This window comes from Macrobrachium rosenbergii, chromosome 23, assembly GCF_040412425.1.
Source record: "Macrobrachium rosenbergii isolate ZJJX-2024 chromosome 23, ASM4041242v1, whole genome shotgun sequence".
NCBI classification, from domain to species: domain Eukaryota; kingdom Metazoa; phylum Arthropoda; class Malacostraca; order Decapoda; family Palaemonidae; genus Macrobrachium; species Macrobrachium rosenbergii.
The window spans coordinates 49,687,780-49,701,911 of record NC_089763.1 but is presented as its reverse complement, the minus strand read 5'-3'; the positions used below and the strand labels follow the sequence as shown (position 1 = coordinate 49,701,911).

Sequence of the window (14,132 nt, the reverse complement as noted above, 5' to 3'; positions counted from 1 at the left end):
CCACTTCATAAAGATAAATAAAAATTTCAAACACGGTCTTTGGTACTAAGAAAACTTATTTTCTATCAGGCTAATGACCATTCTAACAAACCTGATGAGTGGTCTAAGTATGAACTGCCGCATTTTCACTTGCTTTGTAAAGAAACTCTGGCGATACACAGTGATGGATATAAGGCCAAATAACATAAAAATAAAAGAAGAAATAAAAAATAACCTAGAAAAATCCTGGTACTTACATTTTAGTGTTGATCAAACATTTTTATATACTGTACTAAGGATTTCTGACTGAGAGAAGTATTGTGCTGTGGGAAGAAAGTCAACGAATCTGCATTCTAAAATAAAGAATTGAACGTCACACACGTGATGGAAACATTCCTAGTTATATTAGTGTGTCCTTCATTTAGTTTCATGACTGCTGAATTGAACGTCGACACATTCCAAATGAAATTAACAAGAAATGATTTTTTCTTGACTCCATTGTCGGAGAGCCATTACAGCTAATTTGAAATTCATCTCCATCAAACATAAACAAGGTATAGTGAGCCCTTGGATCATATGGATGTCAGTCACTTATGAATCATAAATGCGAATGATTAAATATTGATTATTTCAGAATTGCCCCTTCTGTTTTTGTGTAAAGTAAATTGATTGGTTCAATGGATTTACAGCTATTTATTCAGGAGATTATAGGACTTCAATCCTTGGAATGAGTTAATATTCTTTAAATGAGTGAAGTTTGTTTTTCTAAATTAATTAATGCAATATCTTTAGAGAATATTTATTCAAGAGATTAAGAAATTCAGTCTAGGACTGAGGTAATATCCTTTAAATGAATGAAATTTGTTTATTTAAGTTTCCTCTTAGTGGACTCGGAGGAAAGACTTAGAACGTAGCAGGCAAGGTTATTTGAATCTTAAGGCAATCGTCTCTACATGCTCCCCGTGGGGTTAGTGCCGTCAGTGCACCTCATGCGGTGCACTGTGGAGACATTACTTAAGGTTGTTTGCAGCGTGCCTTCGGCCCTTAGCTGCAACCCCTTTCGTTTCGTTCTGTTCCTCCTTTCTTATTCTCTTTCTCTGACTTTCCACCCTCTCCTAACAATTGATTCATAGTGCAACTGCGAGGTTTCCCTCCGTTTACATCTTTCAAAACTTTTACTGTCAATATCCGTTCCAGTGCTGAATGACCTCATAGGTCCCAGTGCTTGGCCTTTGGCCTAAATTCTGTATTCAATTCAATTCAGTTCAGTCTCTACATGCTAGGGTAAATGCGTAAACAAGCGGTTTCCATGACAACTTCTGATCAAGTTTACATTTTGCTCTCGCTCAAATCTCAGACCGGGAAGTGAATATTTTGTCTTTATTTCTACTTACTCAAAAAATATCAAGAAAAAGTATGAAATTTTATTGGTCCATGATGGCTGCAGGATGTCATCCTTTTCCTAGATTAATTCAGAATAAAAAAAAAAAAAAAAATCATTGTTACAGCCATTAAAGACCAAACGAATCCTCTGGAATAGAAGGAAACTTTTCTGGGATTAGAAAAAGCAGAAACAAACAGACAAACAACAGAAAAAAACCCGGCAGAAATGATTCGTTATTCTAAAAATGAAAAAGCATATGCATATGCAGTCTATATGCATAGACTGAGTGATGGGATACCGTAAATAAAGTATTAAATGGACGAGCCTGCTGTATATGTAAATTTGGTCGAGAATAATTTTAATAATCGCGCTGCTGTTTTTAAAAATATTTTTCGTGAATAAAACTCTGAGTGAAAAACTTTAGAATGAAAGGCTGTCTAATAATCTGAAAGAGAATTCACCTGATTGTTCTTACTTTTCACAGTTTATGTGCTCTGAATGGAATAGGTTTCAAAAACCTGTATTTGCCATGTTAAAAAAATTAACACTGATCGCTGTACATTAAGTGAATCGCTCAAAAGAAAAATAAAAACATGAGGTACGATCTCCTTTTTAGAAAAAAATAATAAAACGCACTGAAATAACACCTGGAAATAAAAAGAGAGGTATCCTTGGAATATGAATAGGTTAATTATCTTCAAAAGCTTAAATGATACAATGCATTCGGAGATATATTTGTATTTTGGAAGATGTGATGTCATATATCTTCTGCTTTATTTGTTTACTTTTTATTCCTAACATCCACTGCAAAAGCGGTGAACATCCCCCTCCCCCAAAAAAAACCTATCAAAGAGGCTATTTCTACATGTTCCCCGTGAAATGAATAAAAACGAAAGATGCCTCAATACTTATTAGTATGTTCCTCTGGGTAAAGCTATACACCCCATTCATGAATGTCAGTCTGTCTTTATTGGTCAGTTATTTCAATTGTAATTCAGTAAATCTCGCCTTATGTCATTTCACATATTGTTATTTACTTGATGTCTCTCTATTCAAACATAGGTGTTTAACCTGTCTTTGAAAATCTGTCCTTTCAGTGCTAGAAGTCACTTCGTCCAGTCATGTCAGTGAGTCGCCTCTGTGAAAAAATGGCACAGTCACCTTAGTAATACCACCTGGATAAAAGGGCAGTTAGCACAATAATACATGGATAAATGGAACAACCACACACTAATTTGGGATGGACAGTCAAGAGTGTTACCTGGATAAAGGGACAGTCCAGCACAGTCAACCTGGGTGAAAGGAACAGTGTAATACCTGGATAAATGGGACAGTCACCACAGTAATACCTGGGGACAGTCACCATAGTAATGTCTGGATAAGATGGACAGTCACCACAGTAATACTTGAATAAAAGGACAGTTAGTACAGGATAATACCTAGATAAAAGGGACAGTCACCACAGTATTCCCTGGATAAAAGGGACAGTCACCACATTAACTTGGATAAATGGGACAGTCAGCACAGTAACACACGGGTAAATGGACAGTCACAGTAATACAGATGATTGGGATAACTAGATAAAAAAAAGGATAGTCACTACAATAATACCTGGATAAATGGGACAGTCACCTTGGTAATAACTAGATAATTGGGACAGTCACTACAGTAATACCTGGATGAAAAGGGACAATCAGTACAGTAATACCTGGATAAATGGGACAGTCAATACAGTCATACCTGGATGAAGGGACAGTCATCACGGTAATACCTGGATAAATGGGACAGTTATCACAGTAATATATAGATAAATAGGACAGTCAACAAAGTAATATTTGGATAAAGGGAGAGTTAGTAGTAATTTTTGGATAAAATGGTCAGTCACCACAGTAATACTGGAATGAATGGGACAGTCAGAACTGTAATTTTGGATAAATGCGACAGTCAACCCAGTAATTCTTGAATTAAAGGGCAGTCAGTACAAGGAGGTGTAGGAAAATTTTCCGAGTTCTACAGAGTTTTCCCAGGCAGCTCTGGTTGGTCATAATATATATATATATATATACAATATTTTATATGTATATGTATATATATATATATAAATATATATATTTATATAAATATATATATATATATATATATATATATATAATAATAATAATAATAATAATAATAATAATATAATAATAATAATAATAATAATAAATGAATATTTGTGATTAAACTTGTGCTCTAGAAATCTGAACCTCAAGACAGAATTTTGCACACGGCATTTGACCCCAGAAAGGTTTTGGCGTAGGTTTCAAACCTAAACCCGCGACACTTTCCCCTTGCCTTCCCCCATTGCTCGTTCCCCCTTCCTTTGTAACTAATGTGGTGAATAAACTCTCTGAGTTTATCATATCTCATTTCATAGAAATATATTATGAAAATGCTTTTCTTACCTGTGATTAATAATTCTGTATCAACGTTTTATGTAGGTGTAATGGGGTGTGTTGAGGTTTTAGGTGGGAATGTGTTCAGGTTTAGCATTGGATGTGTTTAGGTTTAGTGATGGTGCGTTTAGGTTTCGGAGGGGGTGTGTTTAGGTTTGGTGAGTGTTTAGGTTTTAGTGGAGATGAGTATAGATATAGTTGGTTGTGTTTAGGATTAAAGGGGGGGAGTGCATTTAGTTTTAGTGGAGAGGGTGTTCGTGTTTAGTGGTGGATATGTTTAGGTTTAGTGGTAGTGTGTTTAAGTTTATTGGGGGTGTGTTTTGTTTTAGCTGGGGTGTGTTTAAGTTTAATGGGGATGTGTTTAAATTTAGGAGGTATTTAGGTTTAGTGGGGTATGTTTAGGTTTAGTTGGAGGTGTGTATGGGTTTAGAGGTGGTATGTGTTTTTAGGTTTTGGGGGTGGATGTGTTCATGTTTGGTGGTAGGGGTGTTTAGGTTTAGTGGATGATGTGTTTAAGGTTTAGTTGTTTTTTTTTTTTTATGTTTAGTGGAGGGTGTGTTTCGATTTAGTGGGGAGTGTTTCAGTTTACCGGGGGACATGTTAATCAAAACCACACCATATGATACTTCTTACTAAGGTAAAGGTTCGACTGTCATTCAAAGTTTCCCGGGCAGCGCCAGATTTATCAACTAGTATATATATATATATTATATATATATATAGTATATATAGATAAATGGATAGATTGATATATATATATATATATATATATATATATATATATATATATATATATATATAACATATATTAATAAACATAAATTTACATAAAACATAAGTATATTACATACACAAATGTATATATATATATATATATATATATATATATATATATATATATATATATGTATGTATGTGTGTGTGTGTGTGTATGTGTGTGTGTTGAAATAATTGTATTATGATAGATGGTAAATAACAGATTATTTTGTGGGTTGAATTTCTGCTGCTGCCCAAGATGAGGATGGTTTCTTCATGCCCATGGAGCTGCGGTGTCCGAAAGTGGTTAGGATGATGGACTTGAAATCCATTGGGCTTTGCCCGCACAGGTTCGAATCCTGTCCGCAGCGGTTGCAACGTTTTTGGACCCCAGTAGTTAGGTGGTTAGAACATGTTCGAATCAGGTATACCTCAGAGGGTTCACGCTCACTTGAACATGAGTGGTGTTACATTCACTTAGCTGACAATCTTACCCAAAAGATTATTGTTTGTAAACTTTACTAAGGCCTTGTGCGTTTTGTGTGATCGTCAGTCGGTCAGAATGAGGCCTGAGAAAATATTAGATTAGGAGAATTGCAAAGAAATCGAATCGCATAAAAAACCTGAATATTTTTGCAATAAAAATCTTAATAACGCTGTAATTATGATGCTTATTTTTTTGTAATTGCTGTTTTAGAATATCAAGCCATCAGTCTTCAGTCCTAGTTTGTTTTGAACAATTACAAAGAGACTTTTAATAATAATATTTCCTTATGGATGTGAAACATTCAGTATTTGTAATGTGAAAATTTGATATTTGAAAAACAGTATCAAGACATTTGAAAAGACCTGGGATGGAATTCAATATTTGAATAATAGTATTAAGAGGTTTTGAAAGGCACCGAATTGATTTGCAGTTATGGGAGACTAGAGTGTTTAAATTGGAATTTGTATCTCGTTATTTCTGCTATAACGAGTTTCTTGTGTGACTGTTGGTAGATTGATAGCTACTGTGCCTTTATGAACATTTAATAATCTTGATTATTCGTCAGATTTATAATTGAATTCATCTGCTGTCAATCTTAAGAGGAATATAGTAAAAAAATTGGATATTTCTTAATTATATATATATATATATATATATATATATGTATATATATATATATGTATATATATATATATATATATATATATATATATATATATATATATATATATATATATATATATATATATATATGCGTGTTGAACTGATACGGATATAAGTATATATGTGTGGAAGTAACATTTATACTTCCATCTCTGATATTCTTTATTATTTTCCTGCCTTAACCGCAGTATGAAGTAAGAGTATACTCTATATATATGAAAACGTCGTATAAATAGTGTATATATAATAAAATACCCATATCGTTTCTAGCCCCTCTCTAATATGTATATATATGCGTTGCGTAACAACACGTAACACGCGTAACAAGGCGGTGCATCAACGGCTCCGAATGTACTTTTGGGACGGCACTCGCCGCGTATAATGATATGCCATGAATTACGCATATAATATATTTCTGTGGAATATAACATACCTTTCGTGGTGAATATGGTGTATAAAATTCAATATATTTTGATATCTCTCTCTCTCTCTCTATATCTCTCTCTCTAATCTCTCTCTATCTCTCTCTCTCTCTCTCTCTTATATGTTATATGAATTAAGGAATCTCTGATTGATATATAATATATATATATGTATTAGTGATATCGTTGCAATATGTATATGTATTGTTTTATATTCTTCTCCCCCCTCTCTCTCTCTCTCTCTCTCTCTCTCTCTACTCTCCTATGTATAAATAGATTTGTTGTATATTCTTATGGGTGTATTTATGTTATATCTCTCTCTCTATCTCTCTCTCTATATCTCTCTCTATCTCTCTCTCTCTCTCTCTATATGGTGCATACAAACATATATGTATACATATATGTATACATACACACACACACATACACACACATATATATTATCCAGGTTGTCCATAAAATCTCTTTACAATTTAAAAATATATGCAATAGGAAATGAACAGACAATTATGGGAAATATATTACAAAATGAGGAATATATATTGAATATTTTTTCCCTTTATATAGGCACCATAGTTACACGAAGAACGTCAAAACGGCACTCGATATCTTAAATGTTCGCCGTAGCATAGCTTCATCATTGGTATAATTGCATCAGTGATCTTTGCTTGAGATCAGTGATGTCCATATCTTTGTTCGATACATGATATCTTTAAAAACTCCATAGAAATAAGTCAAAGAATAATGATGTCCCATCTTTGTTCGATACATGATATATATATTAACATATACCCATAGAAAATAAGTCCAAGATATATATAATGATGTCCCGTATCTTGTTCGATACATGATATCTTTAACTCCATAGAAAGAATGTCCAAGAGTAATGATGTCCCGTATCTTGTTCACATACATGATATCATACATAACATAACTACATATAAAGAAGTCCATATACATAGTAATGATATATGCCGTATCTTTGTTCGATACATGATATCTTTAACATAACTCCACAAGAAAAGAAGTCAAGGAAGTAATGATGTCCCTATCTTTGTTCGATATTCATGATATTTTTAACATAACTCCATAGAAAGAAGTCAAGGAGTAATGATGTCCCGTATCTTTGTTCGAAAATACCCTTTAACATAACCCCATAGAATCGCGCACGTGGCGCCTGCAGTCCAGGGAGTAATGATGTCCCGTCATCTTTGTTCGATACATGATATCTTTTGGGACATAACTCGCCAGAAAGTCCTGAAGGGAGCCATGAATTACGCCATATCTTTGTTTGATACATGATATCTTTAACATAACTCCATAGAAAGAAGCAGGGTAATGATGTCCCGTATCTTTCTTCGATACATGATATCTTTAACATAACCCCATCTCTCTCAAAGTCCAATTTCAGTAATGATGTCCCGTGTCTTTGTTCGATTTGATATCTTGGCCATAACTCCATGAAAGAAGTCAATGGTTTAATGATGTCCTCTCTATCTCTTCGATACATGATATCTTTAACATAACTTGTTAGAAAGAAGTCAAGGGAGTAATGATGTCCTCTCTCTTTGTTCGATCTCATGATATCTTTAACTAACTCTCTCTCTCTCTCTCTCTGATGTCCTGGTGCTTGTTCAAACACATGATATCTTCTTAACCATAGAAAGAAGTACATGTTTATAATGATGTCCCGTATCTTTGTTTGATACATGATATCTTTAACATAACTCCAATAGGAAATGAAGACAATTATGTAATGATGTCCCTAATTTGAATATATAATAAAAGTTTTTCTTTAACGTAACTTTATAGAAAATTAGTCAAAAAGAACATCATGGCACTCGATTTCATCAATGGTGGCAATGGCATCAGTGATCTTTTGCTTGAGATCAGTGATGTCCCGTCTCTTTGTTCGATACATGATATCTTTAACATAACCCCATAGAAAAAGTCCACGGAAGTGATAATTGGTGAACGAGGTGGCCAGGGAATTGGGCCATCCTTCTTCAATCCACCGGTCTGGAAATGTTTGACTTTAGGAACCCACGAACATGCAGTCCCCAATGTGATATCTTGCTGGAAAATGATGGATGGTTGAAGGTCATCTAGTTGAGGTGCCACATATTCAGTCAAAAGGTCAAGGTAAACATCTGCAGTAATTGATGTCTCGATGAAGAAAAATGGACCAATGATTCGATTGCGCATGATCCCACTCCACACATTCACCGTTGGACTATTTCGGTGAAGTTCCCTAGCCACTTGGGGATGTTCTGATCCCCCGATTCTCACATTATGTGTACAGTTTCCTTGAATCTTGAAAGGTTGCCTCATCACTAAAACTAACTGGGTTGAGGAACGTTTCATCCTCAGAAATTCGTTCCAGCATGTTAACTGCAAACTCTTTTCGTCTTGGTTTATCATTTGGCTTGAGTGCCAGTATGAGTTGTACTTTGTAAGCGTACAATCGCAAGTTCTTTTTCAGGACTTTGTGCAGTGTTGGACGTGGTAACTGTAAGTGTCTGGCAGCAGTACGAATGGACTTCGCAGGAGAACGATCAAAGGCTTATCTTACACGATCGATGTTTTCCTCAGATGTTCTTGGTCTTCCACTCCTCCCTTTATCCAACACTGTCCCTGTCTCCATAAATTTCTTGTGCCATGCATGACTTGACGGACGTGACGGTGGATCCATACTAAGTTCTGTAGTTTCGCTGAGTCTGCGTATCCGATTTTGTTTCAGTAAACCATAACACACATTGTGCCTTTTCTTGAGGTTGTCATTTTTAGGTTCATTTAACAATACCTCTTTCATCAACAGGGTACCTGAAATACACAAATGCGATGTGATTAAAAACTTTGATAACTGCTGATACATAGAACAAATCGGATTAGGATATCTCACCAATATATTTATATATTTTTTAATATATATATTTATGGATACTGTATATATATATATATATACTGTATATATGCATATATGTATATATACATATATACAATATATATATATATATATATATATATATATATATATATATATATATATATATATAAATTTCTGATTCATATATATATATATATATATATATATATAATTTGAAATATAATATATGCCCACTATATACAAAGTCATAAAAGTATATACAACATAACTATATATATATATACCATGGGAAAGCTAACTGTTGCATCATTGCATTTTTCCCAAATTCCATCACTCAGCTTACCCAGGTAATTCCTTGGATCTTGCCCTCGGGTTCCAAATTTTTTATGACTTGTAGGCCAGCTGTCACCATCACCCTGCCTACTCATTCTTCCCTGGTTCGGAAGCCATCTGAATCAATATTTATTCTTTTACCCAAAACTTGCCCAAGGTGATTGTGTAATGCTTGATTCTTATTACTTTATATAAACGTTTATAAATATATATACAATATAAAAAAGATGTGTGTGTGTGTGTGTATTAAATGTACATTGGGTATATAATAGTCACTCATGAGAATTTAGAACTATATATATAATATTAAGCCAACAGTATGATGTTATCATTATCACAAATTCTTATAAAATCTTAAATTGCTGAGTTTGTCGCTCAGGTAGTGTATCATTTACAAGGCTTACATCACAATTAAATATCTTTGATAAGAAATCCTAAATTACAAAATTTTCTTTAAATTACTTTTTTATTATTTTTTTTTAAAAAAGACAAAGCACTTATATTATTGGGTTTAAGAGATGTATTCTATATAATATCAAGCAACACTCTTTGGTGGTGTTTGCATCATCAAGTCGCATTATAATTATTTTTTTCTTCTAGCATTTTGCGCGTAAACCTTCACATCCTGGATTAAAACATGCATAATGTTTAATAAAACCACTTTCAAAGATGGCTAATTAAATAAATGTTTAATGATTTTGCTCTGGGCGTAGAATTTATTCAATTTGTTAATTCGTTGACAGATCTGTATGTGCTTTTAACTGATTATTAGGCTTAACGGCCACTTCCTCTGTGAAAATTTTGGAAAGGGGTTGTTTTGAAAGATGTTTATGTTTCACCTCATTGTACCTTGGACTTCTCGGTGTCCACCTTGTTGGAGCATCTTATTTATTTGTGACAAGTATTAATTAGTTGCTAAATTTTGCCGTGATTACTCTGAATGATAATGATAATAGTAAGAAAAAAAAAGTAGTAGTTGTAGTAGTAGTATAGCAGTGGTTAAACCTAGTTAATGCGATGAAATTATGACCACAAAAGTTTGGCTCGAAAGTTTATTCTTGTACTTAATTCTCATAAAGTACCAAATAGAAAGAAATTTCGGAAGAGTCTATCAAAACCTTTAAAAGGGTTTTTTAACAAATACTTGTCATTCGCTGTTAGTTATAATTAGGACACCCTCACAAAACATATTTTACAATTAGATTTAAATTGTGTTCTTCACACTTGTCTCACTTCCAGCTTACCCTGTATTACAAAGGAAATTGGATTGCCCTAGGCTGATGATCATATGATTGTATCAGAGAGAGTGAGTGATCATAAATAATAAAAAAAAACAAAAGATTTCGGGACAAGAAATAGGAGAATACAATCTAGGTTGAAACTCTTTATCCCACCTCCTGTCCCCAGAATGGACTAGATTATTTATGCAAAAAAGATTCAAGTCAAGTTAATAAACACAGTAGTTACACAGGCACAAATAGAATTTCATGATCACATACACATATAACAAAGATTACATTTACTTTTTAACAGACTTTCCTCCGCCTTATTGTACCACAAACATTGCTCTGCGAAATAAAATCCTTTTGGAGCTAAGTGTCTTCGAAAAGAAGGGAGGTTAAGCATGTCAAATATAAGTCTGATTGGAAGAAGGGATTGAATAGTGATAGAGACGGTCTTATGTTCAGAAATAGTTTGTTTATTTTTCCTAGGAAAATAATTTACTCTTGACTAAATAAGGTTATTTGGTATTGTTTCCTTTGTTCAGAACACTGTCGATATTTATAAGCCTTAGGAGAAGCTTCTCTCATTACAAACTAATGCATGCAAGTTTGCACGACAGATTTCCCATTTAATGTGGTCATTTAGATTTTGAAAGAGTATTTAAATAAGATTCCCCAAAATTATTCATGTTTAACTTTTTGATTTAATTAAGACGCATCAGTTAACATTCGATAAAGCCGCAGTAGTTTCACTGAACCTCCGGTCAATTCACGTTAAGTATGAAAAACACACGTACAATACCAAAGATAAAGCTATTGTTCTGTTAGTCTTATCTGCATTGTTAGAAAAGAATGGGTAACATCAGTGGTTGGTTGTGCAACTGTCATGAAATGTCAGATGCCGATGGCTTCATAAACCCCTTGAATATAGATGGGGCTGAGCAACCTCATCCTAGAAACATAGCTGCGAACCGGAGGGCTGTCGCCTTTATGCCACCACTTTTAAGGGATAAGGTGATATGTAAATGCTTCTGTTTTTTATATATATATATATATATATATATATATATATATATATATATATATATATATATATATATATTTGTGTACTGTGTGTGTGTGTGTGTGTATTATATAATATGTGTGTGAGTATGTGTGTGTAAATATTATAAACATACACACACACGTAAATATAAATATACCCTTTACAGTGCAAGTGATGTACACTTAGAATAGGTATACAGTATATGGTAGAAAAAGGCGAGTGTTACTGGGGTCTAAGCGATGTCAGGCAGGGCAGCCGATCGAGGCTTTACGGCCTACCCTAACGCCAAATCAAAGTCCTTCGTAAAGAAGGCATCGTTAACTACCCATATAGAAAATGGAAAAAGCACGTTAAAACGAAGAAGAAGGTAGAAAAAGGCGAGTAAGGATGTGTGGCTAGCAGTTTTCATCCCAGATACCTTGCCAAGAAGTAGAAAGGTATCACCTTCTGATGCTATCTCATAGAAGAGGAAAGGGGCGTATATATATATATATATATATATATATATATATATATATATATATATATATATATATATATATATATATATATATATATATATATATATATATATATTGTATATATTTATATGTTTGTGTATATGTGCGTGTTTGAATGTGTATGTATGTATATTTGTGAATAGTCTTTATAAATACATATATGTCACATGTATTAAGAGCGAAAGTATATATTTATACGTCTGACAGAGAAAGGTGGGGAAGCAAGGCGAGGGGTGAGTGAGAAGCAGAAATTCAAGACCGCCGTGGGTGACGAGGAGCCGTTCCTCGTCTCCGTACCGAATAATGTAAATAAGTGCGTCCGTCTGGCGTGGTGAAATTAATCCAATTGAATATTCACTGCAGCCACCGCTTTTTCAAGTAACTCGTGAAATGAAAAAACCTTTTTATTCCAAACAAGTCCGTTCGTCTGTGATTAGTTTTCCGAAGTGCGTGCGTGTGTGTGTGTGTGTGTGTGTTTCAGAACTTGGAAGACCCCGTAAATTCATCTAAAATCTCATTAATTGATCGAAAAAAATGGTCCTTTGGTTTGGACTAACTCCGGTCCAACATTTCTGTAAAGATCCCTTCTTAAATACATACGCCGTGTTTTTGCCAAATTCAAAGGCGACCTCCCTTGCGCATATTTTTTCTTCTTCTTTTTCCGGGAAGGAAATGAAGAAAACGAAGAAGAGGAAACATATTCTCAAATAACTCCGCACGTTTCACAGGCAGGGCCACTTACGGTAGCTGTGAGTTTTATGGTGTGCAGATCCATAATTAATGCCCTAGCAGGAAGCATACGACAAACTATTCCTTATAACAGCCCTGGGGCATTGGGTTTATGCTGTCTCCGGGGCTAGCATCACCGCGCGCGACATCAGTATTTACATATTTATGGCGGGAGGCTGAGGACAAACCGTTGTATTTAGAAATCGCGCTGCAACTTTTGCCGGAAAATTGTTACAGCTGAAGGTTTTCTTGCAAAGATGGGGAGAGTTTTCTTGAATTTGTGGGACAGTTTGACTATCATACATATATTCCTGATAGCGGACGACGCGAATATTAGTATTATAGTATTAATGATATTTATTAATGATATCTCTCTATCTCTCTCTCTCTCTCTCTCTCTCTCTCTCTCTCTCTCTCTCTCTCTCAGAATTCCTTACAGGTGAGATCGTGTTAGTGGAAGTTTTCATTGCTTTCGCTCATAAAATGATGCGATTAATAATAATATTATGTTTTAACTAAACTGGTCGTAGAATGATTTTTCTTTTGAATGTACGAATTATATTTATCAGTGAAATATGTGTATACATACATGTATTTAGTTATATATATATTTATAATAGGACTCTATATATACCTGTATACTTATGTGTGCATGTATATTTGTCACTATTTTACCAAGTAATCAAATATGTTAATTACCATCGAGATTAATTAACTTTTTGCTTCTCATTTGATTACTTGGTATAATAGTGAAAATGGCATTCTCAATGACAATATATAATATATATATATATATATATATATATATATATATATATATATATATATATATATATATATATATACAGTATGTATATATATATATATATAAATACATACATATGTATATATATTTTATATAATATACATATATGTATATATAATTATATATATATATATATATGTATAATGTATGCATAAATATATACATACATACTTACATTGATACATCATACATCTGTAGGACTGGAAATCTATTGATTTATTTATGTACAAAAACCCTATGAAGGATTTTGGTAAGTCTATAGCTGTTTCAGCTAAAACTGACAACCACGCCATTCATTTCCGATGGATGAAACCCTCTGAGTGCAAAAAGAAAAATAAAAAAAGTGTCTTATGACCCTTTCATTCAAGCGAATTAGTAGACATGAGCCACTGTCTTTGTTTCTCACATTGTCTAAATTTTGAAATTTATTGTGTCTCCACTCTTGTTATGATTAAATCAATGTAATGACTTTCTGCTGGATATA

At 33.6% G+C, this 14,132-nt stretch overlaps 1 long non-coding RNA gene and 1 other non-coding gene across 2 annotated transcripts in view; both read left to right on the top strand.

The window, feature by feature from the left end:
• The window catches only part of LOC136851604 (uncharacterized), a 481,793-nt gene that overhangs the window by 125,244 nt on the left and 342,417 nt on the right, over positions 1–14,132 (top strand). The gene's annotated exons all lie outside the window — the stretch shown is intronic.
• TRNAS-UGA (transfer RNA serine (anticodon UGA)) lies at positions 4,842–4,925 on the top strand. Its single transcript has one exon. It is a non-coding gene; the product is annotated as a tRNA-Ser (tRNA).